This window comes from Lissotriton vulgaris, chromosome 11 (assembly GCF_964263255.1).
Source record: "Lissotriton vulgaris chromosome 11, aLisVul1.2, whole genome shotgun sequence".
NCBI classification, from domain to species: Eukaryota; Metazoa; Chordata; class Amphibia; order Caudata; family Salamandridae; genus Lissotriton; species Lissotriton vulgaris.
The window spans coordinates 386358993-386386197 of NC_141699.1; the positions used below are offsets into that span (position 1 = coordinate 386358993).

Here is a 27205-nt window from a genome sequence, read left to right on the forward strand (position 1 = left end):
CAGGGATGGGGAGCTCATGTCCTCCACTACACGGTGCAGTGACTATGGACGCAACAGCAACGGAAGATGCACATCAATGTTCTCGAACTGATGGCAATCTTCATGGCACTCAAAGCCTTCAAAGTACATCTGTGCAACAAGGTTGTGTTGATCCGGACGGACAACATGACAGCCATGTACTACATTCAGAAGCAGGGAGGAACACACTCTCCGCAGCTGTCTCACCTGGCTCAGAGCATGTGGAAGTGGGCCATTCAGAGAAACATCTTCCTCATGGCGGAACACCTCCCGGGCAAAGACAATCAGATGGCGGACCTGCTCAGCAGGCACAGCCACCAAATGCACGAGTGGGAGATACATCCATCAGTACTCCAACTGTACTTCCAAAGGTGGGGTCATCCAGAGATAGACCTGTTCGCCACAAGGGAGAACGCAAAATGCCAAAGCTTCGCCGCCAGGTTCCCACACCCACAATCGCAGGGCAATGCGATATGGATGAACTGGTCAGGCAAATTTGCGTACGCTTTTCCCCCAGCACCTATGATACCGCTGGTGGCACGCAAGATCAGGCAGCACTCGATGACTCTCATCCTGGTTGCTCCAACGTGGGCTCGCCAACCATGGTACACCACGTTTCTGGAACTGTCTGTGGTACCGCATCAGAGGCTACGTCTCACACCCAGCCTTCTGACGCAGAGCCATGGCGACATTCAGCATCCAGATCCGCAACAGCTCAACCTGGCAATCTGGCTCCTGAAGTCTTAGAGTTTGGCTACCTGCACTTACCTTCTGACTGTATGGGCATCATTCGGGAGGCGAGGAAGCCCACCACCAGAGCATGTTATGCGGCAAAATGGAAGCGGTTTGTCATTTATTGTGCAGACCACAACATTAACCCGCTAGATGCGTCTATTCAGAATATCATTTGTTACCTTTTCCATCTGTACAAATGTAATCTGGCCTATGCTTCCATTCGCATACATCTGTCCGCAATGGCCGCTTATCTCCAGAACAGGCAGCACCTCTCCCTTTTCAGGGTGCCTGCCATTAAGGCCTTTCTGGAGGGACTCAAACGAGTCATTCCTCTGCGGACTCCACCAGCTCCGGAGTGGAACCTCAATGTGGTCCTCACCCGGCTGATGGGTCCTCCCTTTGAACCACTGCATTCCTGCGAGATTCAATTCTTGACATGGAAAGTGGCTTTCCTCATAGCGATTACATCACTGCGACGAGTTAGTGAGCTCCAAGCACTAACTATCCAAGAGCCATTTATTCAAATTCATTCTAACAGGGTGGTGCTTCGCACTAACCCTAAATTCCTTCCTAAGGTAGTGTCTCAATTCCATATTAACCAAACAATTGAATTGCCTGTTTTCTTCAAAATCCTGAGTCATTGGCGGAGCGGATGCTCCACACCCTTGACGTCAAAAGGGCCCTGATGTATTACATCGATAGGACCAAGGATTTTAGGAAGACTAAGCAACTCTTTGTCGCCTTTGCACCACACCACAAAGGTAACCCTATTTCCAAGGCTGATATTGCTAGGTGGATCGTTAAATGTATCCAGATCTGCTATCTGAAAGCAAAACGTACTCTCACCATTCCACCAAGGGCCCACTCCACCAGAAAGTTGGGGGCCTCTATGGCATTCCATTGGAAGACATATGTAGAGCAGCCACATGGTCTACCACACACACATTTACAAAGCATTATTGTGTTGATGTGCACTCCAAACAGCAGGCAGCTGTAGGGCAGGCTGTTCTCAAAACACTTTTCCAAACTGCTGCAGCTGGCACGGGTGGCCGCCGTTAATGGAGGGACTGCTATGTATTCTATGCACAGATATGAATTCAGCAGCCCACATGCCTCGAACGGAGTATGCTACTTACCAGTATGCATCTGTTCTTGGTATGTAGGGCTGCTGACATTCATATCGCCCGCCCTCCTCCCCGGCGCCTGTAGCAGCTGCAGAATTCGCATATACTTCTAGCATGGTCATCATTCACTGAGTTTCACTCCATCTTGGCCACAATGGCTAAAAACAATCTGAGGATGGAGTCGATGCCCATGCGCACTGTAGTCCAGGGGAGGAGCCACCTATCTTGTGATACTTCGAAGACTCTTTCAGAACAACAATGTGCAATCATCCGGACCCAACACTAGGCGGCGATCTATGCACAGATATGAATGTCAGCAGCCCTACATGCCAAGAACAGATGCATACTGGTAAGTAGCATATTCGAAATCAGTATACAAAAATATAACAATTAATACATTTATAAATTATCATTTACAATACCTTTGAAATTCACTGAAAAAAACATAGGTTTCAGCCACGTTATAATTAAAAATTAGCATTTAAAAAACATTAGAAATTAACTGAAAAAACCATAGGTTTCAGCCATGTTATAGTTAAAAATTAGCATTTAAAAAACCTTAGAAAATCAATGAAAAAAACATAGGTTTCACACATGTTATAGTTAGCTGGACATTTCACTCATACAAAACCATTGAAATTCCCCCGTTATAGTTAATTCAGCTAAGTATAACTCACGCGCCCGCAATGCACTGCTGATGACGTCACATATTACATCACTCATGACATGGTCAGTGACATCACTCACGACATCACTCATGACATCTCAAATGACATCACTGATGACATCACTCATGACATCATCCTTGTGAAAAAGTGGCAGACCTCCTCTCAGGGTAATATAACCCTAGATACACACATTCAAAAATAGAAACTAACATTTTCAAATAAATGGAGATACCAATTCCAGTTAGAACAGCCTATTCAGTAAATCCAAAATCTACATACACATCCAGTCATTCACTAACAGTTCTACATAGGCACTCATACATGTACTCACTCATCATATGTACTCATACACCTATACATCTGATTACACACGGACACTCATCTATAGAGTTACTCACACACAAACTCACACATGCAAATAAACTATCAAACATCCATTTACTTGCATATACAGCTATACACCCACTACTACACTTACTTCTACAGAATCATACACATACTTACTCTCTTAAACAACCACTTATAGAAACACATACTTATTTATACAGGAACTCTTACAATCTCTCGCTCTCACATATACTCACTTATATACATCAATACTCACACATACTATTTTAACATATATGTAGTTACTCATAAAGATACTATTGAGACAGTGATTCACTCACTAACACACCCATACACACACTCATCCACCCATACAGTCCTGCACACATGCTGTCTTCAAAACACATACAAACAGTGAGTCACCCATTCATGCATCTATGCGGTAAGAAATACCCCCATCAAACCATACCGGCACTCATACTGATACTCTAAAAACCAACTAATAACCCATATCAACACTCATGTAGCTAGTTACCATCCCATGCAGCCACTTATACACAAAGTGAGACACTGAGACATATATTTACATATTTAAACATTACTCGCTAATATATGTATTCACTGAGATACACTTAATAAGTCAGTTATACAATCATTTTTACAAAAAAAACATCCATTTAGACACTTATTTACACATTCTTTCTTCCATCGACCTTTAGATATACATATATAAAACATATTCATTTTATTTTTCAGAAAGACACAGATTCACTGGATGATGTCATCAGTGATGTCATCAGTGATGTCATTTGAGATGTCATCAGTGATGTCATGAGTGATGTCACTGACCATGTCATGAGTGATGTAATATGTGACATCATCAGCAGCGCATTGCGGGCGCGGGAGTTATAGTTAGCTGAATTAACTATAACGGGGAATTTCAATGGTTTTGTATGAGTGAAATGTCCAGCTAACTATAACATGTTTGAAAACTATGGTTTTTTCAGTGAATTTCTAAGGTTTTTTTTTGTGTTATAATTTTTTATTAGCATTTCATAAATACGGTACAAGAAATATGTGATAACATTGCATATCTTAAAATATGTAATAGTAGAGAAAGAATAACGAATACAATTATAAATATAAAAGCAAATGTATCAAAATCCATAGAATAGCGGAAAAAAGGTTTTTTAAATGCTAATTCCTAACTATAACGTGTGTGAAACCTATGGTTTTTCAGTGAATATATATATATATATATGTCATCCCAAAGTGCCCTGTAGCAGCGGGAGCGCACACTACGGGGCTCTTTACCATCCGGTTTTTCGCCTCATGCTGCTTGCCTTCTGACTGCCCTCAATTAAACAGCAAGCCGACGCGTTTCGAGGTTCTCCGCCTCTTCTTCCTGGGCTGAGACAAATGCACACTGAAAGCTCACCTCTTTTGCGGTATACAACGTTTACCACGCATTTTTTACCACGCACTACACTTACAACGCAGGCATTACAACGCATACCATTACAACGCATTGCACTGGGGGGCGCTCTAGGATAGGGAATAAGTTTAATTTTATATCCAACACCTTCCCTAGTATCCACGGGGACTGGAGTTGGAATATAAAATTATACTTACCACTATCCAGCACCTCAAAGCGCTATGCGTTGTAATGGTATGCGTTGTAAATACCGCGTTGTAATGGTATGCGTGGTAATAGTATGCGTGGTAACGTCATACATCCCTCTTTTGCATTCCTTCTTTTATTTCTCATTTCCCAGCGAACATTTGGTCAGTTCATTCATCACAAAGCATTTTGGGAAAATGAGTTCCAACAGGTGAGTGAAGTTTTGTTATTCCCTTAAGTAGGTTCAGTAATCCGTTTGTCTTTAGTTATAAGCATTGTTTTTCTCCTTTAAGTAAGGTGGGCATACCAAAGGCAGGCTTTTGTTAGCATAAGAGCTCCGTGCTGAAAGACAGTGGAACCGTTCCACTGCCACGCCTTCCAACTTAACAGGAATGGTGCAGCTCCCCACGACCAGGACGGCTGCGTGTGAAATGTCATCCCAAAGTGCCCTGTAGCAGCGGGAGCGCACACTACGGGGCTCTTTACCATCCGGTTTTTCGTCTCATGCTGCTTGCCTTCTGACTGCCCTCAATTAAACAGCAAGCTGACGCGTTTCGAGGTTCTCCGCCTCTTCTTCCTGGGCTGAGACAAATGCACACTGAAAGCTCACCTCTTTTGCATTCCTTCTTTTATTTCTCATTTCCCAGCGAACATTTGGTTAGTTCATTCATCACAAAGCATTTTGGGAAAATGAGTTCCAACAGGTGAGTGAAGTTTTGTTATTCCCTTAAGTAGGTTCAGTAATCCGTTTGTCTTTAGTTATAAGCATTGTTTTTCTCCTTTAAGTAAGGTGGGCATACCAAAGGCAGGCTTTTGTTAGCATAAGAGCTCCGTGCTGAAAGACAGTAGAACCGTTCCACTGCCACGCCTTCCAACTTAACAGGAATGGTGCAGCTCCCCACGACCAGGACGGCCGCGTGTGAAATGTCATCTCAAAGTGCCCTGTAGCAGCGGGAGCGCACACTACGGGGCTCTTTACCATCCGGTTTTTCGCCTCATGCTGCTTGCCTTCTGACTGCCCTCAATTAAACAGCAAGCCGACGCGTTTCGAGGTTCTCCGCCTCTTCTTCCTTGGCTGAGACAAATGCACACTGAAAGCTCACCTCTTTTGCATTTCTTCTTTTATTTCTCATTTCCCAGCGAACATTTGGATTGTCGAAGTAAACTGAAGATTTAAATCATTTACATTCAGCTTGTTAACAAAATCAGTAGCACTATCCGTGGAACCCCTCCAGATAAAAAACAAATCATCGATATATCTGAGGTACAGAATCGCATGCTGTTCCATTAGTTGTCTGTGTTGTCCCATCAGGGTTTGCTCCTCCCACAGTCCCATGTGTAGACATGCGAAACTGGGGGAGAAGCATGATCCCATGGCCACCCCCCTCAATTGCTGATAGGTCTGGCCCCCAAACATAAAGAAATTTTGTTGTAGGCATATGTTGAGCATCCCCATAAGGCAGTCTTTTGTTAGCATAAGAGCTCCGTGCTGAAAGACAGTGGAACCGTTCCACTGCCACGCCTTCCAAGAAGAGGCGGAGAACCTCGAAACGCGTTGGCTTGCTGTTTAATTGAGGGCAGTCAGAAGGCAAGCACCATGAGGCGAAAAACCGGATGGTAAAGAGCCCCGTAGTGTGCGCTCCCGCTGCTACAGGGCACTTTGGGATGACATTTCACACGCGGCCGTCCTGGTCGTGGGGAGCTGCACCATTCCTGTTAAGTTGGAAGGCGTGGCAGTGGAACGGTTCCACTGTCTTTCAGCACGGAGCTCTTATGCTAACAAAAGCCTGCCTTTGGTATGCCCACCTTACTTAAAGGAGAAAAACAATGCTTATAACTAAAGACAAACGGATTACTGAACCTACTTAAGGGAATAACAAAACTTCACTCACCTGTTGGAACTCATTTTCCCAAAATGCTTTGTGATGAATGAACTGACCAAATGTTTGCTGGGAAATGAGAAATAAAAGAAGGAATGCAAAAGAGGTGAGCTTTCAGTGTGCATTTGTCTCAGCCTAGGAAGAAGAGGCGGAGAACCTCGAAACGCGTCGGCTTGCTGTTTAATTGAGGGCAGTCAGAAGGCAAGCAGCATGAGGCGAAAAAACCGGATGGTAAGAGCCCCGTAGTGTGCGCTCCCGCTGCTACAGGGCACTTTGGGATGACATTTCACACGCGGCCGTCCTGGTCGTGGGGAGCTGCACCATTCCTGTTAAGTTGGAAGGCGTGGCAGTGGAACGGTTCCACTGTCTTTCAGCACGGAGCTCTTATGCTAACAAAAGCCTGCCTTTGGTATGCCCACCTTGCTTAAAGGAGAAAAACAATGCTTATAACTAAAGACAAACGGATTACTGAACCTACTTAAGGGAATAACAAAACTTCACTCACCTGTTGGAACTCATTTTCCCAAAATGCTTTGTGATGAATGAACTGACCAAATGTTTGCTGGGAAATGAGAAATAAAAGAAGGAATGCAAAAGAGGTGAGCTTTCAGTGTGCATTTGTCTCAGCCTAGGAAGAAGAGGCGGAGAACCTCGAAACGCGTCGGCTTGCTGTTTAATTGAGGGCAGTCAGAAGGCAAGCAGCATGAGGCGAAAAACCGGATGGTAAGAGCCCCGTAGTGTGCGCTCCCGCTGCTACAGGGCACTTTGGGATGACATTTCACACGCGGCCGTCCTGGTCGTGGGGAGCTGCACCATTCCTGTTAAGTTGGAAGGCGTGGCAGTGGAACGGTTCCACTGTCTTTCAGCACGGAGCTCTTATGCTAACAAAAGCCTGCCTTTGGTATGCCCACCTTGCTTAAAGGAGAAAAACAATGCTTATAACTAAAGACAAACGGATTACTGAACCTACTTAAGGGAATAACAAAACTTCACTCACCTGTTGGAACTCATTTTCCCAAAATATATATATATATATATATATATATATATATATATATATATATATATATATATATATATATATATATATATATATATATATATATATATATACTGTATGTTTTTTTGGATGTGTGCAACCTTCTATCACACTAACTTAAAGATCAACTTTGACATCTGAAATTATCCTCACTGAATTACTGTCACATTCCTTCTTCCGACGCAGAGTATCAACCACTTACAAACACACTAGAATAACTAAATGGTATTTTACTGTCTATTATTAAACTATTTATCTAAAACACTACCTGCCCAGGGTCACATGACAAAAACATTAGAGCAGTGTTTTCAGGGTCTTACCAACAATCAATCCTCAAAAATAGACATGGATTCAGGGCCGCTAAGAGCAAGGCAGGGTCTGCAAAAATTATTCATTGGCGGTCTACAGAGTTAACAAGTATTCCTGGAGACAAAAAATATAAAATACTAAAGTGTAGTTAATGTTTCTGAAGTTGGAGCTAAGGATGTTGTTATGCGTGGACAGCTCTGTGCTGTCAACTACACCTCACCAATTTCAACAACACACCTCTTAGACAAAAAGGCAAATACAGTGGTAAATATAGATGAATAAGATCGTAGTCTGGAAATCTGGAGGCAGTATAATTTAATTTCACCCTTCAGCTGAATTTCATATTTTTCAAGACAACCAATATATTAAACAAAATTGGTTACATAAGCCAAAGCTTTGCTACAAGAGAAATAAGGGTCAGCCTGACCAAAAACTGCAAAAAAGAAGATACAATTTGCTGCACAATACCTTCAATTTTGATATTGGCGATCTCTACTTTAAAACAACATGATTTTTATCAATGTACCTTAGGTAGACAATTCATAAAGGGCCATATGTATGTAGCCCTCAGTTTGCTATTCCCTAATTGCAAAGCACAAGGATTCGCAATTAAAATATAGCAAAATGCAATGTATGAAGGTGTATAGTACACCTTTTGTGATTCCTAAGGGGTCGCAAATGACCTAGCTCATGAATATTAATGAGGTAGTTCAATTTCCGACACCCTAGGAATCGCAAAAATCACAGGGATGGTGGCCTGCTGATATCAGCAGACCACCATGTCTCCCTGATTGCTTTTCAATAAAGCAATCTTTTTTTTTGTAAATTAGTCCGTTTTCCTTAAAGCAAAACGAGATGCTTTACAAAACGAAAAATGAAAAGTTTTCTTTTCATTTTTTAAGAGCCGGCAGTGGTCCGTGGGACCACTGCCTGCTCTTAGAAATAGTTTTACAAACATTCACAAAGGGGAAGGGGTCCCTTGGGGACCCATTACCATTTGCGAAAGGGTTAACACCTGCTTGAAGTAGGTGGTAAAACTCGGATGTTTTACGACCGCAATTGCGGTCACAAAACATTCATACATACAGATGCGATTCGGTATTAGGAAGGGACCACCTTAACACGCCCCTTCCGTAATCCCTAATCGCAAACTCATTTTGAGATTCGGTAACAGGTTACCGAATCGCAAAATTGGGTTTCCTGCATCGGAAAATCAACTTTTGCGTTCGCAAATCTGCCCTTTTGCGAACGTAGAAATGCTTGCTACATCTCTGTTCCTGCGAGCTTGTGCGAATTAAGAACTCATATTGAAATCAACAATTTTGAACAATCCTATGTTGCAAAATTCTAAGCCTTGCGTAGTTGTAACTTCACAGGAAAAATAGTCAACATTATAATGATGTTACCTATTTTACGTATAACCCTAGGATAACTTATTCACAGATTTTCCACGGTGGTGTAGAATACACGGGTTGTTAAATCAGTCCAGGATACTGGAAGTACTCCGTTCTGTTTCTTTGTAAACCTTATGTTACTGTTTTTTGTGTGGTTTTACAGAAATAGCCAATACGTCCCCCATCTAGAGGGCCGTGGTAACATTCAGTTCACCTGAAATTTGCAAAATGATTCGGCAATCAGCTGACACGCTTCCTATTTCTGGGATTGATGTGTTTCCAGCATTTCTGACTGTCTTCCACGTGGTGGCGCTGTTGCGCTTATTAGACATGCGCATTGCAACAATCTTTTATTCGATTCATAAAATGACTAATACCTGGCGCCTAAGCCATTTTCATTAGTTTGGGGTCCTGCAATCGTCTGAATTGTCACAATGGTAGGGTAGTGATGGTTAGAAGTTGTATTGGTGCAGTCCTTGGAAGCGCTGGTAGGCGGATTGCGTGGTGCAAGCTCCAATGACCTAAAGAGGGCTCTGGCACTTACTTTTGTACAAATTAAGCACTACACTATTTTACCTTACTAATACTTGTAGAGATTTTGTGAAAACCTTGTACTCGGGGTCTTTTCCACCACAGAAGACGGATAAGCCTTATAATCATTCAACCAACTACATCATATAATAAATTCAGATAGTAAGCAAACACAATATGGGCCTAAACTAGTAGCAAGAAACAGATTATTTTCAGTCCTCCGCATCGAATGGTTTTCAAAAAGTGTGCAGAAAGAGTCTTGAAAGATGGAGTAGTCACTCACCAGATTTATATACCTATTATGCGGAGGAGATTAAGAGCAGTGCGAATCCATCTAAAAGTATCTTTTCGATAGTGAAAGAGCTGAAATCATCAACAGCCCTGACTGCTACTTTGATATCATCTGACAAGCAATGCGACGCTCTAGCCTCCTTTTTAGGTCTCGTTCTACGCAATGTGCATGCGTTGCATAGGAGGGGACCTAATGCCATGGGCAGAGCTTTTGCAGCAAAGAAGTGCACGTGTTGCATTGCTTGCAATGCAACACGTGCACATCTTGGCGATTTCCTTTCGGGAGCGCGTGGCGGCGGCGCCATATCTTTGAACGCTCCTGAAAGGAAATCGCCCATGCCCCCTCCCCCTGCTGCCACTTTCACAAAGCTTCGCGGCCAATGTCTGCTGTGCTTGTTGGCGTTTGTTATCTGAATGTTATGCTTATTTAAATGTGATAACCATCACTGTGCTGTACTTGCATTCTATATTATTACACCGTTAGTCTGCCTTATGTTTTCCTGCAGAAACAGTTTGTGTGTCGGGAAATGCGTAACTATGGGAAGCCGTTCACGTCAAAATTACAGATCCCCATATACGACACCTTCTGAAATGCATATCGTGATGCAAAATGATTATGACACACACCAGAATGAATATAATATATGTCAAGGTAAATGTGACACCTGGCAGAGTGAATCTGACTTGAACCAAAACAAATATGAGTGAATATACTACTTAGTGATTAATATGGATAACACACACTCTGAATTGAATAAGAGATACATTGAAATATACATCAATGATACTTTAAGGAATATGGCCCTCACTATAAACAATATAGCAATCAGTGAAACAAATACAATATGCATCAAATAGAATGCAACATTCTTTGAAATGACTAACATATGCCAAGAGGAATATGACATACAATAAAATGAAAATGGCAGATTGAAATGAATATAAGTTACTGAAATGAATATATTATATTCTGAAAAGAACATAATGCATATTGAAATTATAATATACACTGAAATGAATGTAACACATGTTGCAATGAATATAGATTAAGTTGAAATGGATATTACCTACATTGCAATGAATATGAGATATACAGAAATTAATAGGAGATGATTTCAAATGAATATGGCTTGTGTTGAAATGAATATAAGCCCGATTGAACTGAATTTAAAATGCCTTAAAATGAGTATGAACAAAGCTGAAATTCTCATGACCTTTGTAAAGATTAATATGACATGCATTGAAATTAATATGCTACATATTCAAATGAATATGATATATGTTAAAATAGATAAGTTGCATCTTAAAATGTATATGACAAGTGGTAATATCAATATGACATCTATTGAAATGAATATAACATTGATTGAAAATAATCTAACATATGTTAAAATGAATATGAAATGAGTTGAAATTAATATGAAGTCTATTGAAATGATTTGCCATGTTTTAAAATGAATACGAGTAAGATCAAAATGAATACAGCTTGCTTTGAAAGTGATTTGTTACACATTGACATGATTATGATACGTGTTGAAATGGATATAATTCATGTTAAAATTAATATAAGATTTGTTATTTTGAATGAGACATCCATTGAAAGCAATATGATATATGCTAAGATGAATAGGACATGCATTGAAATGACTATGAGCCCCAATGAAATTGATTTAAAATGTCTTAAAATAAATATGACCAACAGCGAAAATAAAATTAAACTTGTCAAAATGAGTATGTTATGCTTTGAAATGAATATGATATACATCAAAAAGGATATTTCATGTATTGAAATGAATATGACCTATGTTGAAATGGATGTGGTCCATGCTAAAATGATTATGACAAGTGTTAAGGTGAATCTGACATCCATTGAAATGAATATGACATTCATTGAAAGGAATATGACACACGTTAAGATGAATATGAACCACTTTGAAATGAATATGCACCTGTTAAAATGAATACGTCCACATCAAAAGGACTATTACATTTATTAGAATGAATATAGCATTTTTCAAATTAATATGAAACTATTTGAGATAAATGTAACATGCTTTGAAATTAATAACCACATATCGAAATGAACACAAGCCATGTTTAAATGAATAGGACCCCTGTCCAAATGAATATGGCTTGCAGTGAACTTATGTTGATTTGCTTTAAAATTAATATTACATTTTGAAATGAATATTACATAGCCTGAAATGATATGATGAGGACTACATTGAATCAACTACAATTAATAACAGACATTTAACAGAATATAAAACAAGGAACCAGTCTTTATCATGCATCCATTACATGCATCTATTTGCAATGCGGGTAAGTATTTCTACATTTATCACACTGTACTTATCACATAGGTAAGTATTTTGGTGAATAACATAATTTTTTTATGTGTGCGTAGAGATAAAGGGAGGTAAGGATGATTTTAGGGTTTAAAAGTGGTTAGAGGTAAAGGGAGGTAAGATCTATTTTTGGTTTTAGAGGTGGGTAGAGATAAAGGGAGGTAATTGTGATTTCAGGGTATAGGAAGGGGTAGATGTAAAGGAGGGAAGGAATAAAAAATGGGTTCTCATGTACAAAATAAAAAGAAAACACACACACTTATAAAATCCATATACATGGGCGTGCACACATATGTTTATATCTACCATTTCAGGATGTCTAAATTATGCAAATGAGGAGGTAGGGAACTCTGGGTAGTTCCCAAGTTTACATGGAGTGCAGTTCCTTTCTATGAAACACTCTACAACACCCCCAAATCTGCTCACCTCAAATGTCAATTTTTCTAGCAAAGTTTTTAAGTATAGGATTTGTACAGTTCCATCCACTCCAAGCTATAAAGTGACTAAGGGTCTCATTACAAGTTTGGCGGTCTTGGAGTGGGCTGCCACGCCTGCGCCATACTCCAAGACCACTAAACCCGTAGTCTAGCTGCCCGCCATATTGTGATTGAAATACATGTCCGGCAATCCTGCGGCGGCTAGCCGGCCCATGGCGGTGCCTATCAAAGAGTCATATGTGAGCCTTAGAAAGAAGGCAGCATGCAACCACCACAGCATTCTCCAGCATGACATGGACTGTGAAGTCCATGCCGTGCTGGAACACGGGGTGCATACAGACTGGGGTGCAAACCATGTGCCCCCCTGCATGTGTCTCCTGGCCCAGAGGCAACAGAGGGCCACGTAGGGCCCCTTAGTTTCCTCACCACCACACTTTTCATAGTGGGCTTACCGCCATGAAAACTGTAGCGGTCAGGAATCTCGTAATACGCTTGGCGGTGCTGCGCGATAAATCAGGGATGATAGAGATCAGAAATGAAGGGGTGATGGATGGGGAGAAGGACTGAGACTAAGGCATGAAGAGTAAGTAGTGTGAGATGAGGAATACTGCATGATGTATGAGGAGCAAGAGATGAGTAGTGAAAAATGGGAAGTGAGGGATGAGTGATTAGGAGTGAAGACTGAGAAATGTAGACTGAAGAGTAAGAATACAAAATCAAGTATAAAGAGTGAGGATGAGGAATGAGGAGAAAGGGGTGAGAGTTAAAGAGTGAGAAATTGTGAGTGAGAGTTTAAGACAGGTGTGAACGGTTGTTGAGGGAAAAGGGGGAATGAGTGAGGAGTAAAGGGTGAAGAGTAAGAGAGAAGTGTAGGAAAATCAGTGAGAGGTGAAAATGAAAAGAATGTGCAGTGAGAGATGAGGAATGAGAGATGAAGAGTGATGAGGTATGAGGTGTGAAAGTAAAAGAGTGTGGGATGAGGTGAGCTACTGTAACTGATAAATAAGAATTGAATGGTGATAAGTGGAGAATGGGGGTTAAGGAGAGAGGTTTGATGAAAGAGGGGTGATCACTGAGTCATGAGGTCAAAGGAAGTTGGATATATGGATGAGTGATAAGGAATGAGTGATAAGAACAGAGGCATGTGGCATGTGGTATTAGATTGCCTTAAAATAGACAGGGTGGTGAATATTTTAGGACATCATCATTTGTCAATTGCACTTATCACGCAAAGCGAAAAGAAAAGGTGAAATCCAAGAGATATAGGATGAGCGATTAGGGGTAAAAGGTGAGGAAGAATGAAGGGAGCATGAGGGAAGAAGGATGAGGTTCCAGAGCTTCTGGAGCCTTGAATTGCTGTTAAGGACCCACTGGACCCACAAAAGGATCTTCTTGGAAGAAGATTCAAAAGTTTGAGATAATTTGGAGCATTTTTGTTAAAAACCTCCATAACTTGACCGACCTGTCGTCGAGAGCCAAACAGGCGACGTCAAACCATGATTAGCCCTCGTCATCGTAGTGTGCCCTATCAACTTGGATAGTTCTCCTGCCCTTCCCTTATGGAGAGCATAATCAGGGAGACCAGTTCCTGTCAGGGGCAAGTTACTCCATCCCATCCATGGCACAAAAACAATTTGAGGTGGGAACTTTAAAACCAACAGGCCTTATCACATGCTCAATGGGAGTCCTTACAGGGCCAATGCGAAGACATGACCTTTTTTTGTGCAAAATTATCACATTTCCTAAAACAAGATGGTTTATAAAAATACCCCAGCTGGAATACTTGCATCATAGACTCTCTTCTGAGTCAGGGAAGCAGGCCAAATAACCTCTGCAGCACTACCTTGTGTGGATCTGAAGATTATAATTATGCAATCACTGCAATGATCCTTGGATCCCAACCCCAACCGTGCCACTCTCCATGTGAGCAAAATCTCAGTAGCCATGTAATAGGGGAACTTCCCCTGTTGGGCCAGCCAATTTAAACATGTATTAGTCCTGACCCTCCTTCTGATTCATTAATTCACATTCAACTCAGGAACTCCTACCAAAACAAGTACATATGGGCAAGATGATGTGGTGAAATCAGTCACTGTTTGCCTCTACATGCATACTGGGGTATTTAGCATAGGTGGCTGTATCCTCGCAGCTCTAATGTTTTCTTTTTTTTGTGCAGATTTATATAGCGCAAACTCGACCCAAAGGTATTGGAGCGCTTTACATGAGCACCAGTTACATACACAGGACACTTTTATGTTTTTGGTAGGCACAGTGAGATTAAGTGATTTGCCCAGAATCACAGGATGTGGAGTTGACCCAGCGGCTCCAACCTTGGTTTCCCAGATCCAAGGTTGGCAGTCTAGCCATGAGACCACTCCCTCTCCCCTAAAGGACAATGAAGCCTTATTAACTCCTAACACTTTTGATATGTGCAAAGTACCCACAACTTCAGTCCCTTTACCATAGCTAATTACAGCATCTCTAGGTAAAGTGGCTGTGTGGCTGTGTGGCTAGTGCTAGAGTCCTTAAACAGTTTGAGTTGGCAGTTGGAGGTCATAATCTGGGCACCATTCTCTGCTACTGGTATTGAACATACAACTTGCTTTTGTTGGGATCAAACGCAATTGAGACCCCTTTCGATGGGTTCCAACTGCACTGTCAATGAGGAAAGTTCTTTATGCAGATATTTTAAATTTTTTCCAAAACAGGACTCCATGAGGTCCACAGTGAAAGGAGGTGTAAGCATGGTCCCCTCTAAGCTGGAATTATAAGGGTTAATAATGTTCAAGTCAGCTAGCAAGGGCTAAAGGGAACTGAGACGTGTGCTGCTGTTTAGGTCATTTGGTGGCTCAAGAAGGTCGAGATGTAACTTTCAGGCATGCCCCTGTTGGATTAGGTGCAGGATTTGCCTCCTTATCACTGGCTTGGTTGTTACTCAACCCCAATGGTCCACTGCACTATTTGTACCAGTTGGGCTGTATGATAAGGAGCCGTCCAAGCTTGCATCATTTGGGATTCCCAGAGACAATGTCCTCTTAGTCAGGGATATTTATGTGGAAATGATCCCCATAGCCCTCTGCAACATTTTATCGATGCTGGTATTGTTAGAGGGAGAAGGTGCTTTTGCCTCAACCTCCAGGGGTGTGCGTTTTCCCATTGTAATTTGGCGTAATCAAAACCTCAAGATCACCAGAGGCAGTATCCAAAGAATAGTAACCAGGGTGGAGCTATACTCAAACATGATAACAGATCCACACTATTCATCTCTCCAGTGCAATATCAGAGAGCACTCACCCCAGGATCACGATGTCAGAGTGTGGTCCAAGCCTCCTCCGGGCTCTGATGGGTGTAGGACATATCTGTCCAGGGCCCGTGCAGCTGGAGTTTTGGCATTGCTTTAAGCGCTAAATAGGTTCCTACCCCTAGCCGCAGATGCAGGTGCATGCTTCCTGGAGTGATGGCAGCTAGGATGTGGAGTCCCCAAAGAGTAAAATGGGGGAGGGATGGAGGCATTATGGGAATGTGTATACACACTGATTCCAGGACAAAAGCTGCTAATGTAATAGTATCTGAATGTGCTATCTCGGCTCTATTTCAGCTTTGATGAATGCCACTATGCTTTAGAGGTGCCATCCTGATGTGTGAAAAAGATCTGCGAAAAGAGGGATACTATTAGAATGTTAATCTATTAAAATATATGCTGTTAAATGTGTTAAGGTGCTGTCATTTGTTGTAGGCAAGTGTACTGTTTTGAATAGAGTTGATATTACACAAAAGCTAATTTGAAACTTAATAAAAAAAATCAACATTACAGAATGGTTTAAATATAAGAACTCTTGAAATTGATATAAATAACAGTGAAACAAATAACACTGTTCTTGAAATGAATAAGTGAATCACTGAAATCGAATATGAATCACATTGTGTTGCATAGAATGCTGAATGAACAGGTTAAGGATGTGAATGAATTGGATATGGTGAATTGTGTGTATAACACGCACTGAAAAGCACGTGACACTTGCAACCAATCACAGCTGTATCCTCTGAGGACGCTTTCTGGCGCAGGGAAGGTACTTCCGGTGAGCCGTTGGACGTGGGGTGAGGCAGATCCTGTCGAAGGCCTCGGGCGCTGTGGCTCCCTGCGCCTACACCATACCACGAGCTCCGCTCGCATTTATGAGCTGCAGGGAAAGCCTGGAAGCGTGCTAACCCTTTGAAATGACGTATGTCCTATAAACGGTCATGAACACCGCACTTCTCACGGCAGGGCAGCACTGCAGCAGGGGCTGCGACACACTCGCCACCCAGCACTCACCTGAAATACAGCCGAGTGTCGCTGCTGCCCCCAGAGATGCATAGGCTGCGGTGATGACGGTGTCTGGGGCCATGAGCTTGGATGCACCAGCGGTGAGAGCACGAGATTCTACTCGGTGCACCCAGCAGGCTCCCCTTGTGAGCACCTGTTGGTCAGCCGGCCCATGTACAGGGAAGGTACACGCTACCTACGGATCTTTACTGGCGCCCTGGAAAGTGCTGACTGTACGAAGCTCCATTGCAACATGATTTCCATTCTGCTGCTAGCCGTGCAAGCTGTTAGCATACTTCGTATAAGGCCCTCAAAATAGTGTGCCTTTAAATTCAAAAAGTGATAGAGATAGACGCCTCTGCATCAGATCAGCGCTCAATTACATGGTGGTGCGCAATTTGCACCCTGGCTAAACACGGGCTGCACGCTGAAACCGCATCCATCCATCCCTCCCGATATAGGCGGGAGACCACCGATTTCAAGGCTAGTCTCCCGCCTCCTGATTGCTGCAAAGAAAACCCAGATTCTGAAAAAGGGAGGCAAACCGTGTTATCAGTCGGGGAGTGGAGAGTCTTGAAGAAAAAAACACCGATAAGGGTGAAAGTTGCAAACACCAGTGATTAGCTTTCTGGTGCTCAATTGCAACGAGGGCAAGCAGTTCTTCCAAAAAATGCTCACTAGTCTGGCTAATCAGCCCTTAGCGACGAGCTGGACCAATGTAAACCACAAATGAGCTCAAAAAGCACGATAGTGTTTAGAGGCTAGCTGTTGTGTGCACCTAATCAAAGAATCAGCAATTTGGAAGCCGTTTTTAAGACCCTCTAAAGAAAATAAAAGTAGATGCTTTGGCACCAAAGCTAATAAAACAGGTATTGACATGATGCCCGAGAGCTATATTTGCGGTCTGGTAGTGGTATCCTGCCAGTCACCTTTGTAATGGCCTGTGGAGTAAAAAACGTTCAATGTGATCATAATCAGCTGTTGTCCTTATTTAAGTTTGTAAAATGTGTACCGTGGCTCTGTGTTCAGAGAAGTGGTCTTTTGAAACCATACTGCTTACGTTTTTTAATGATCTAAACAAAGGACATTGAAACGTGTCCCTACCAGGCAAAAACAATAATTGATGTCTGAATAATGAGTGTAAAAGGGTAAAGGTAACCATGTTGTTTACATTTCACATTCTGTACTTATTCTTGCATTCGCTATCTATTTGCTTTTTCCAGGATGGTGGTACTTTATTTTTCAGGCAGCATATTGCTCTTGTCCACTTCGTAATTTGAATTGAGTTGCATCCAGGTGGTTACAATTAGACTGTAGCTGAAGGCAGGGTGGGTTTCTCTGTGGGGCAGTATGGTTTTCAGTGTGGAGAGGATGTGGCACCATGGCCGAAGCTGCCAACTTTAAAACTGAGGAACCAGGCTCAGCCTTCATAACAAGGCCACCCGAACACTCTCCTGAGGGAACAGATTCCCGTGCTAAACTTTAGAAGGCCCTGCAAGATGATAGAAGCCCTGGTGTCTTAGCACCAGCAGCGTTAACCTAGTGGTGGCAAGTGTGGGTTAACTTTGAAGGCCTGCCCACCACAACCCATACTGAAGTTCACCTCCAGCCTTGCGGGCAGGCCGAAACAGCATACCCTAGAGCAACAGTGACTCTGTCACAGAGGTCACAGAACCCTTGAGGCCAGTTCACCTCACACATTGGTACCTCCATTATCCTTGTTTTATCAGTATTAGTGCAACTCACCAGGGATTGACAAAGCAGGATTTGCATGCACACCAAACTACGGGGGATATTTACAAGCACCTATCGCCACTACAGCATCACTTTCAGTGATGTTGTGATGGCGATAGTGGCCTCACCTTATTTACAAGGCAGCGTTAAGCCACTTAATGTAGCTTAACGCTGCCTTGTAAATAAGGCACCTTTTCACGCTGTATTTAGCGTGAAAGGGGAGGGGGAGGCCAATGGGTGTTACGGTGGAACGCCCACCGCAACACCCATTGATTTTGATGCTGCACCCTATTTACAAAGGTGGCATAAATAGGAGGCAGCGCCAAATTTAGGACCAGGTAAAACCTGGTCTTTAACAAGCGAAACAAGATGAAATGCTTTATTTCTTCCCGTTTTTGCTTTTGCACTCAAAGGAACAGCAAATTGCCTATGATTGTTTATGTGCAGGAAGGTAGCCGTTCCTGCACATAAACAATCATTTTGAGAAAAAATGACATTTTATAACTTCTGTATGTGCCACATTAAGTAGCACAAATACAAGCAGTGGCGGCTGGTGACATTTTAAAGTGGTGAGGCGTAAACGTTTGGCTTGAGTGCCACTGGCAAGTGAGTGAGCTTGACAGACTGTCATAAAATGGGTTTGGGGGGGTTCGACCTGTAGCAATTTTTATTTTTAAAGAAGACAAATGATGCATTTTCAAGCAAATTTGAGAAACCAAAAACTTTTACAAAGCACTTGTGAAAATGAAACTTAAAATATTAAAATACATAAAGATACTCCATATATTAGTGAATTAAAATTGTTCAACGGTTAGTGTACTTTATAAATTCAAATTGTACAATGCGGAAAGCAACGTCTGCCATTATCCTACCTGGACATAGGGTTGTCACTCTCTGCACTGCATCTGGTTGGCACTTAAAGCTGAAAATTTTCCTACAATAATGATTATGTAATAACAAGCAAACATGTGGGCATTGCAAAATAAAATGTTCATTATGGTTCGAGCAAAATGTTCACATGTAATTGCGTATGTATTAAACTGAATGGTAGAAGCCTTCCTTCTCTTTATAACAAACTTTAGTTATGATGACACCAATAATGAGATTCATTTCATATATTGGATTTCCTTTCTCATTGTTTACACAGTGCAGACTACAGCACAAATCCATATGTCCTTCCATCAGTTACCAGGCCCGGTATTTATGTGCTGACAAATGGTTTGTATTTATTGCTTGAATTTGGACCTAAGTGTCTGCTTTAGGTAGTTTTATTCAGACTTAATTCATTTGTTAAAACTGAAACAGAGACCTTTAAACTACTTTGGTGTAGGAATTAGCCCAGGCACCTTTCCTTTGATGCCACATCACACAGACAATCTGCATACATTGCCACAATATCAACAACATTGCTGATTTTTTATAGTACGTGCACAGGCAGCGCTCCATGAGCTGCATAGTATTGCCTTCATTGCTTGCCTTGCCTGCTGTGCTTATGGCTTTTCATTCAGGGGCAGGCCTGAGCTGAGAGTCGCATAATTCAACAACACTACACGCAGGTAGAACACCACACGCTAGTTACTAAATACTATTTATTGCAGTTAAGCACACCGATCTGAATCCCGATCCTTAATCATCTCACACTGCTGCCTTTCGACCGGAATAAAACAGAAAGAACACATTGCGCACTGCAAAGCAGTTTTTGTGGTAGTGTACAAGGTTAAACAGAAAGATAGATATCCTTTGTGAGGTGGTAGTGTGCACAACATTGCTGATTTTTTTAAACACGTGCACTACTCCTATGATTGCATTGCTTGCCTCCCCTGTGACTGTGGCTTTTCATTTAGGGGCAGGTCTGACCTCTGGGTCATATAATTCAACACCACCATACACAGGCAGCACATCACAAACGAGTTGCTATGAGACACCCGATCAGAATACCGATACATAATAATTTTAAACTGCTGCCTTTCAGCCAGGACCAACCCACGGAAAGAACACTCGGGGCACTGCAGTCCAGTAGTAATAGTATAACTATGCGAAGAAAACACAAATTTCGTGACCTGTGATATTTGATTGTGTCCAAGGATGGACTTTACAAAGGCGAGGTCTCGGAGGCCCGCTCCGAGTTTAAGTTAACCTGTGATTTATCGTGACAGGCCTGATCAGAGGGTCACATAATGCAAGACTTACACACATCACATAGTGACATACTAGTTGTGAAACGCTATTTCACTGCGCTTATTTTTACAGCTCCATCCGACTCTCGAGCCGTACTTACTTTTTGGGACAAACACAGATAAAACACATGGTGAAGTGAGTGCAGTAGAGGAAAACTGAAACATCCTTATTCTTGTTATTTGAAATACCACAATTGTGTTTTTTACTATGATGCTGCTTAACTTTGCAAAGGCGAGTAGCTGAGGCCCGCTCTGAGCTTGAGTTTACCGTCTGATTACTTTGTGAGATGGCAGTGTGCAGCAAGGCCCGCCAAGCTTTACCGCCAGTTTGTAACTCGTCGTGGACTGTGTAATGCAGTAAGTAATTATAATTCATAAAACAGCAGGTGAGATCTTTCGATGCCCTTTTTAAATTAAAAAAAAAGCGAACATTTACACTTCAGGGATGTCATGTCACACAATAAACACACTGCATCCCCACAATCAGGACTGCACTGCCCACAAAAACCATTATGCCACGCACAGTTTGTCTAATCAAAATGACCCATGTGAGTTAGTTGCAGGCAGCAAAGCCGGAAGATATTATCAATGACAGCATGTCAGACCCGAGATTGGAGTCCAAGAACTCTAAACAGCACCTGCACTAGCTTTTAGAAAATCGGGCTTCTTCATCTCTACAATAGTAATAATACTTATAAATGCAAAAAAAATTCATCTTTAGTTAAAAAAATTCACAAACAGCATCAGAAAATTATATCTTATAAATGTTCTCCTACATTTTCTACACCATGGTGGGAGTCTCACGCCATCTCGGAGAGCTGTCTTCTTGCCAGGAAGACACTAGCCTGGAACCACTACGACTTCTCCACCACTCCTTCTCCTGCAGTGCCATTAGTGATGCTGCACGCAGAGAGAGAGAGATGGAGGGAACAGCAGGTGACAGAATGGCCAATCACTGTATGGCTTCATATTTGAGCTGTGCAGTGATTGGCCATATGCTCCACGGACCTAAACTCCCCACCCCGCCCTGCTTCATGTGCAGGAGGACCGGGCCTAACTGCGAGTCCTGGCCAATCCAGACACTGCCCTCTTGCTGAGAGCAGACCAGGGTTGGATCGAGCAGGTGAACCCAGCACTCCTTTCGAGTGCAGGGGCCTGCGGCTGGGATTCACCACCCACTCACTATGTACAAATAATGAGAGGCCAATCTAATGAGTATGTCGGGTTGGCCACGGAACGGCAGTCGGCCAACCTGGTTTGCGCACCTCGAAGTGTACGTGCGTTGACGAAGTGAGCCTGTAATCCTGATTGCATGCCAATTACCTTCAAGCCGCACCCTCTCATCATGATGCAAGCAACCCAGCCTGCAGCTGATTATAAAAAATGAATGCCCAGCGTCCGCGCACAAAACGAAAACCTTTGACGGCAATTATTTACATTAAATTCAGGGGTTGGGGGCAACGCCCCAACACCCTAATGAGGGAGCTGCCACTGCATACAAGTTACAAAATGGCATTCAAATATTGTTTATGTGCATGTCCCCCATCCTACACATAAACAATCGTCCCCTCAACACGGACACCCTTGCACTATGGTGTAAGGGTGCCTGCGTTGATGCTAGGCAGCCAAAGTTGGTGCCAGCGCATGTGGAAACGCAGGGCTGCCCCATATTCTACTAAATATGGTACAGCCCTGCATTTAAAAGTGATGAGGCGTGTCGTTAGCCTTCTTGGCTTAACGATATGCGTCACCACTTTATTGTAAATATGCCCCTACATTCACAAACTTCATGGTCTCTCTGCTTTATGCACAATGTGAAATGCCAAACAAATACTAGAAATTGTGATGTTTTGCTCCTTCTGGCCGCACCTCTGAAATAGAAGCTCTGCGGGTGTCTACTGTATTAAACAAGTTAACAATCTATAGTCCAACGAAAGCAAGTGGGCAGGAGCCAAGAGGCACTCCCATGTCATGAGAAATTAATATACTATACCTGTTGCAGTTCCTGCAACGGGTGAGTGCTGCTCACATTCGAGGAAGGACCTGTCTGTGCTGGCTCCCGAGACTGATAAGATGCACAAAAGAAATATCCTGCAAATAATAGAAGAGATGAGGGTTTACTACTCTAGAGTAGTTCTCGAATACTTGGTGAGTGTTTGCCAACCACGCAGTACTTCTGACAAATGGGGAGAGTAAAAATATGGGCATGTTACTCACACGCAAACATCTTAGAACAGCAAAGAGGGAGATTTTGAAAACAAAAATCGAGCAAAGGTTTATTTCCCCTTGACTTCTGATGAAGCACGGGCAATTTCAAAATAGAGACCCCTAAATTAATGCCATTTGTGTCTTCAGAATCGGGAGTCTCCAAGCCCCACATGCACCAAAGTATTTTGGAATCGCAAACGGTGAGATTCCTTAAAATTGGCCGTTTGCGACTCCAAAATAGCTTTTTGGAATGCATCATTCAATTTAGAATTCGCATAATTTTTTGCGATTTCTAAAATTGCATTTGCTTTTAAGGAATCGCAAATATGCGATTTCTTAAAAGCAAATGCATGAATACTTTTCAAATTGCGAATTCGCAATTAGGGAGTTAAATTTACCGAGTGGTTGAACCACTCGGTAAATTTGGAAAAAGGTGTAAAAATGCTTAAAAATGCTTTTTTTAAGCAGTCATGTTACGGACACACATGTCCTTAGGACATGTGTGTGTGTAACATGATGCGAAAAATACATTTCAGGGGTGCAGGGGGGGTCCTTTGGACCCCCCCCTGCACCCATGAAATGCATTAACAAATTGCGATTTTCAAAATGAAAATCGCAATTTGTTAAAGCCTTCCCATTGATCCCTATGGGCTTGGCCCATAGGAAACAATGGGAAGTGCGAATTCGCACTTTGGAATTCGCATAATATTTGAAAATCGGTAAAAATTGCGATTTTTACCGATTCTCAAATATTTTGCACAAATGTACATGCATCCCATTTTGCATTCCCTAATTTGCGATTCCCTAAAAATCGCAAATTAGGAAGTGCAAAATGAAACAATGATGCATGTGGGGGCAAGTCTGTTGGCATGTATATGTCAGTGCGGATTAGGAGCTTGAACAAACATGGGCCCGCAACCCTGGACATTTCGGCTTCCGTTTGTCCCTATCTATAACCATTTAGGTCTTGGGCACAGAAGAAATGTCAACTGTACTCGAGCGAGGGATAGATGAAGTACTATAATGTCCCCTCTGCCTGCCTTTTGAAAAAGCAGCCAAGCAGTCTCATGTCATGTGCTACTCCTTCAGCCAGCCCTAGCTCGGCATTCCATAAAGCCAGGACTTGGGGATTCTGCCGACAGAGACTGCTCTTGTGTGAGTCGGACACGTTCTCTCTGCCTTTCACAGCGCTTTATCTGTGCTACTGACAGGTAAAGAAAAAAAAGTATATTTACATTTCTGATATCTGATCCTGCTGCAGCACACGTGCAAATCCCACACATGACAATAGTGCTGATTCAGGCCTCATTAGAAGTCAATGGGAGAAAAACATTCTCCCGATTATTTTTTGAAAAACCTCCCACTTTCCTCTTCTAAAATATTAGCATGTGAGTGCTTTGATAGTATGCACTCCTCTTGGGACTCTCAGCGTGGCATTCTGTCTACGTGGCCACCGTGACTCCTACCTCAGGATAGGGGTTAAATGCTTTTCACTGCTGACCGAAGGGCTGAGACATACCTGCTGCCTACACTCTCCCTGCAAAGCTGTTTACTAGCCCTCTCTAACCTTTCCATAATTTCCTGGCCTCCCGAGCATCAGGTGTTGATTCTTAGGAGGCACACTGGGTGTATGAGTACCTCTCAGACTGCTGCCTGGCACTACTGTGGTATAAATGAGCAACAGCGGCCCTTGACAAAAGGGAGGTACAATGTTAAGTAATTATAGGCCACAATCTGCGCTATAATGAACAGGAAGTCCAGCCGGACCTCAAATTTTATTCGATAATGTAATAAGGAAATATCAAACCAACAGATATACAGTGGGACACAATCCTGTATCCAACAAGGCTAGACAAACAATTTACAATATACAAGGGGTAGGAAGTTTCTCAGGCAATTTACAATTTGTGAGCAGCTAGAAGGTAGATGGAATCAGTTTAGCTTGACTCATGTAGAAAAAACGCAATTATGGCACATAATAGTGAACTAATGTTTAGACTACATTAACTGTCGACGACGTTTCGATCCTGTTAAAATCAAGGATCATCATCAGGACAACCAATGTATTGCCTGGATGTAAAAGCCTGTAATTACAAGGGGGAGACAAAAACATATAGGGGACATAGATTAACCAGCTAGCCTCAACCTGTAGCATAGAGCTGTTTCGATTTCCACGCCATGCTTTAAGGTGGTACCTGCCATACGTGTAGGTGAGTGCCAGTAGGTCAGTGCCAGTCATTCAAGGTGCAAGTGTAATTTAAAACAAGGGTGAATTAGGATAAGGACTATCATACGTGTAGGTGTGTGCCAGGCAGTTGTCATACATACCAGTGTCAATCATACAATAAGGAAAACCCTGTTGGGTGTGCATGGGTCTAGACTATGTAGGGCAGGAGCCAGGGTTGTGCAATTACCTAGGGTGACGAACCGAGGAAGCCAATTGTGTATTAACCTCGGAGAGCTGCGGAATTGTGTCCATGGTGGATAAGAGTGGGGGTTCCGGGCTCAGACACCTGCTGACAAGAGACCAAGGATTAAGGGAGGAATAAAGCACTACTGTGGTGTCACAGGACTTCCATCCTCTTACCACGCCAGTGGAGGCTTTGTTTCTGCTAAGTTGCTCATAAAGAAAGATAATACTGGAGGACCCTTGATAAGTGTACTCTACTTTCCACAGTGCTCCCTATTACTGATATGCACCCAGCGGGGGGTCCCTTTAGGGCTCCAGGGCTACGCCCCTCCTTGTTATATTCCAAGAGTGAATAATAATATTTTATTCACCTTGGTATCAAAAGAAAATGGTGTATAGCAGCAGCTTAAGGCATCTCTGTTAGAGACTGTTGGAAAATGAGGCAGTATCTGTGAGGCCTGCACAATTAACATTTCTACATTGTAACATGGGGTGTTCCCAAACACCCCATGTTACAATGGGGTGTTTGGGAACCAAACACCCCATTGTAGTGCTTGACTCTCAGAGAGTAGCGTTGCAGAGCAGTGTAAGGCTTACTCAAGGGAGATGGCGTGGGCTAGTAATCACCATTTACCAGTACTCATAACTAACACTCAATAATAGATTGTTCAGTCTGTAATATGCTTTATAAAAGGAAGAGTACATTTATTAAACACACGCACTACTCAATACCATGCAACAATTTACAAATATACAGAAGCTGTTGGAATTACTTTGTGGCATTGCATACCATGGGGTCTAGTACCACCACTCCTATGTATGCACATCATCTTGCCCCCAGATGCAGTAGGTTGACCATAACCTAGAGTGAGGGCCCTGCCCACTTGCACCATACCAGTGGTGACCTACCCCATTATCTAAACAAGCATATTTAATGGGAACACCTGCCATAGTGACGCATAACCCTGACTGAGCATCTCATACTGACCATACAGTAGACACCCCGAGTCATAGTGGCTAACAATCTGGGCTGTTCATCACTTAATGCAGTAGCAAGAATACACGTGTAAGCATCCCTTAGAATGACAGTAGTTATCGTATCTGGTCACATTGATAATGGAATGAAATTAAAGCCCCTGAAAGGCATCACAGTTATAATAATAGGATTACGCATGTACAACCAGGCACCCTAGCAGGAATGCTTAGCAACCTAACCCACTTTGTTTATGTCTTCGCATTATACATGTGACTTCCAGTCCTCAAAAGAAATGCTATTCGTGAATGCACCACCTGTGCAAGTGCACCTTCCCATATCTAGGGGGATCACCTTAGTGACAATCCATGTTAGACACTGCACACTTCATTGCAACCCTAAGCGGCAGCTCCTGATAGTTAGAACAAAGGTTTCAGCATAAGGTAGGTTTTAAAACAGAGATGACCCCTTGAGAGGTAGTCTCCTTTGAGTCCCCCAGAGACTGATGGTGGGGACGTTCCATTCTTGTGCTGGGGGAGTCTGCATTGTTCCTGCAGCTCCCCCTGCACCTTTGCATGCATTTTGTGACGACCCCAAACCACCAACAAGCTGGTTTTCTCTGCAGGCCTTTCTGGGCCCTGCAGGGAATTTTGGGGCATTTTCCTCATGTACAGT

At 42.6% G+C, this 27205-nt stretch overlaps 1 long non-coding RNA gene across 2 annotated transcripts in view; it reads right to left on the bottom strand.

The window, feature by feature from the left end:
- Nucleotides 1-27205, bottom strand: part of LOC147679833 (uncharacterized) — a 285535-nt gene that overhangs the window by 193539 nt on the left and 64791 nt on the right. The window contains exon 2 of one of the 2 annotated variants that reach the window (XR_015300911.1): nt 22933-23030. The exons of the other annotated variant lie outside the window; for it this stretch is intronic. This is a non-coding gene — a long non-coding RNA (uncharacterized LOC147679833). The remainder of the gene's footprint in view (nt 1-22932; nt 23031-27205) is intronic. 2 annotated transcript variants of the gene reach the window in all.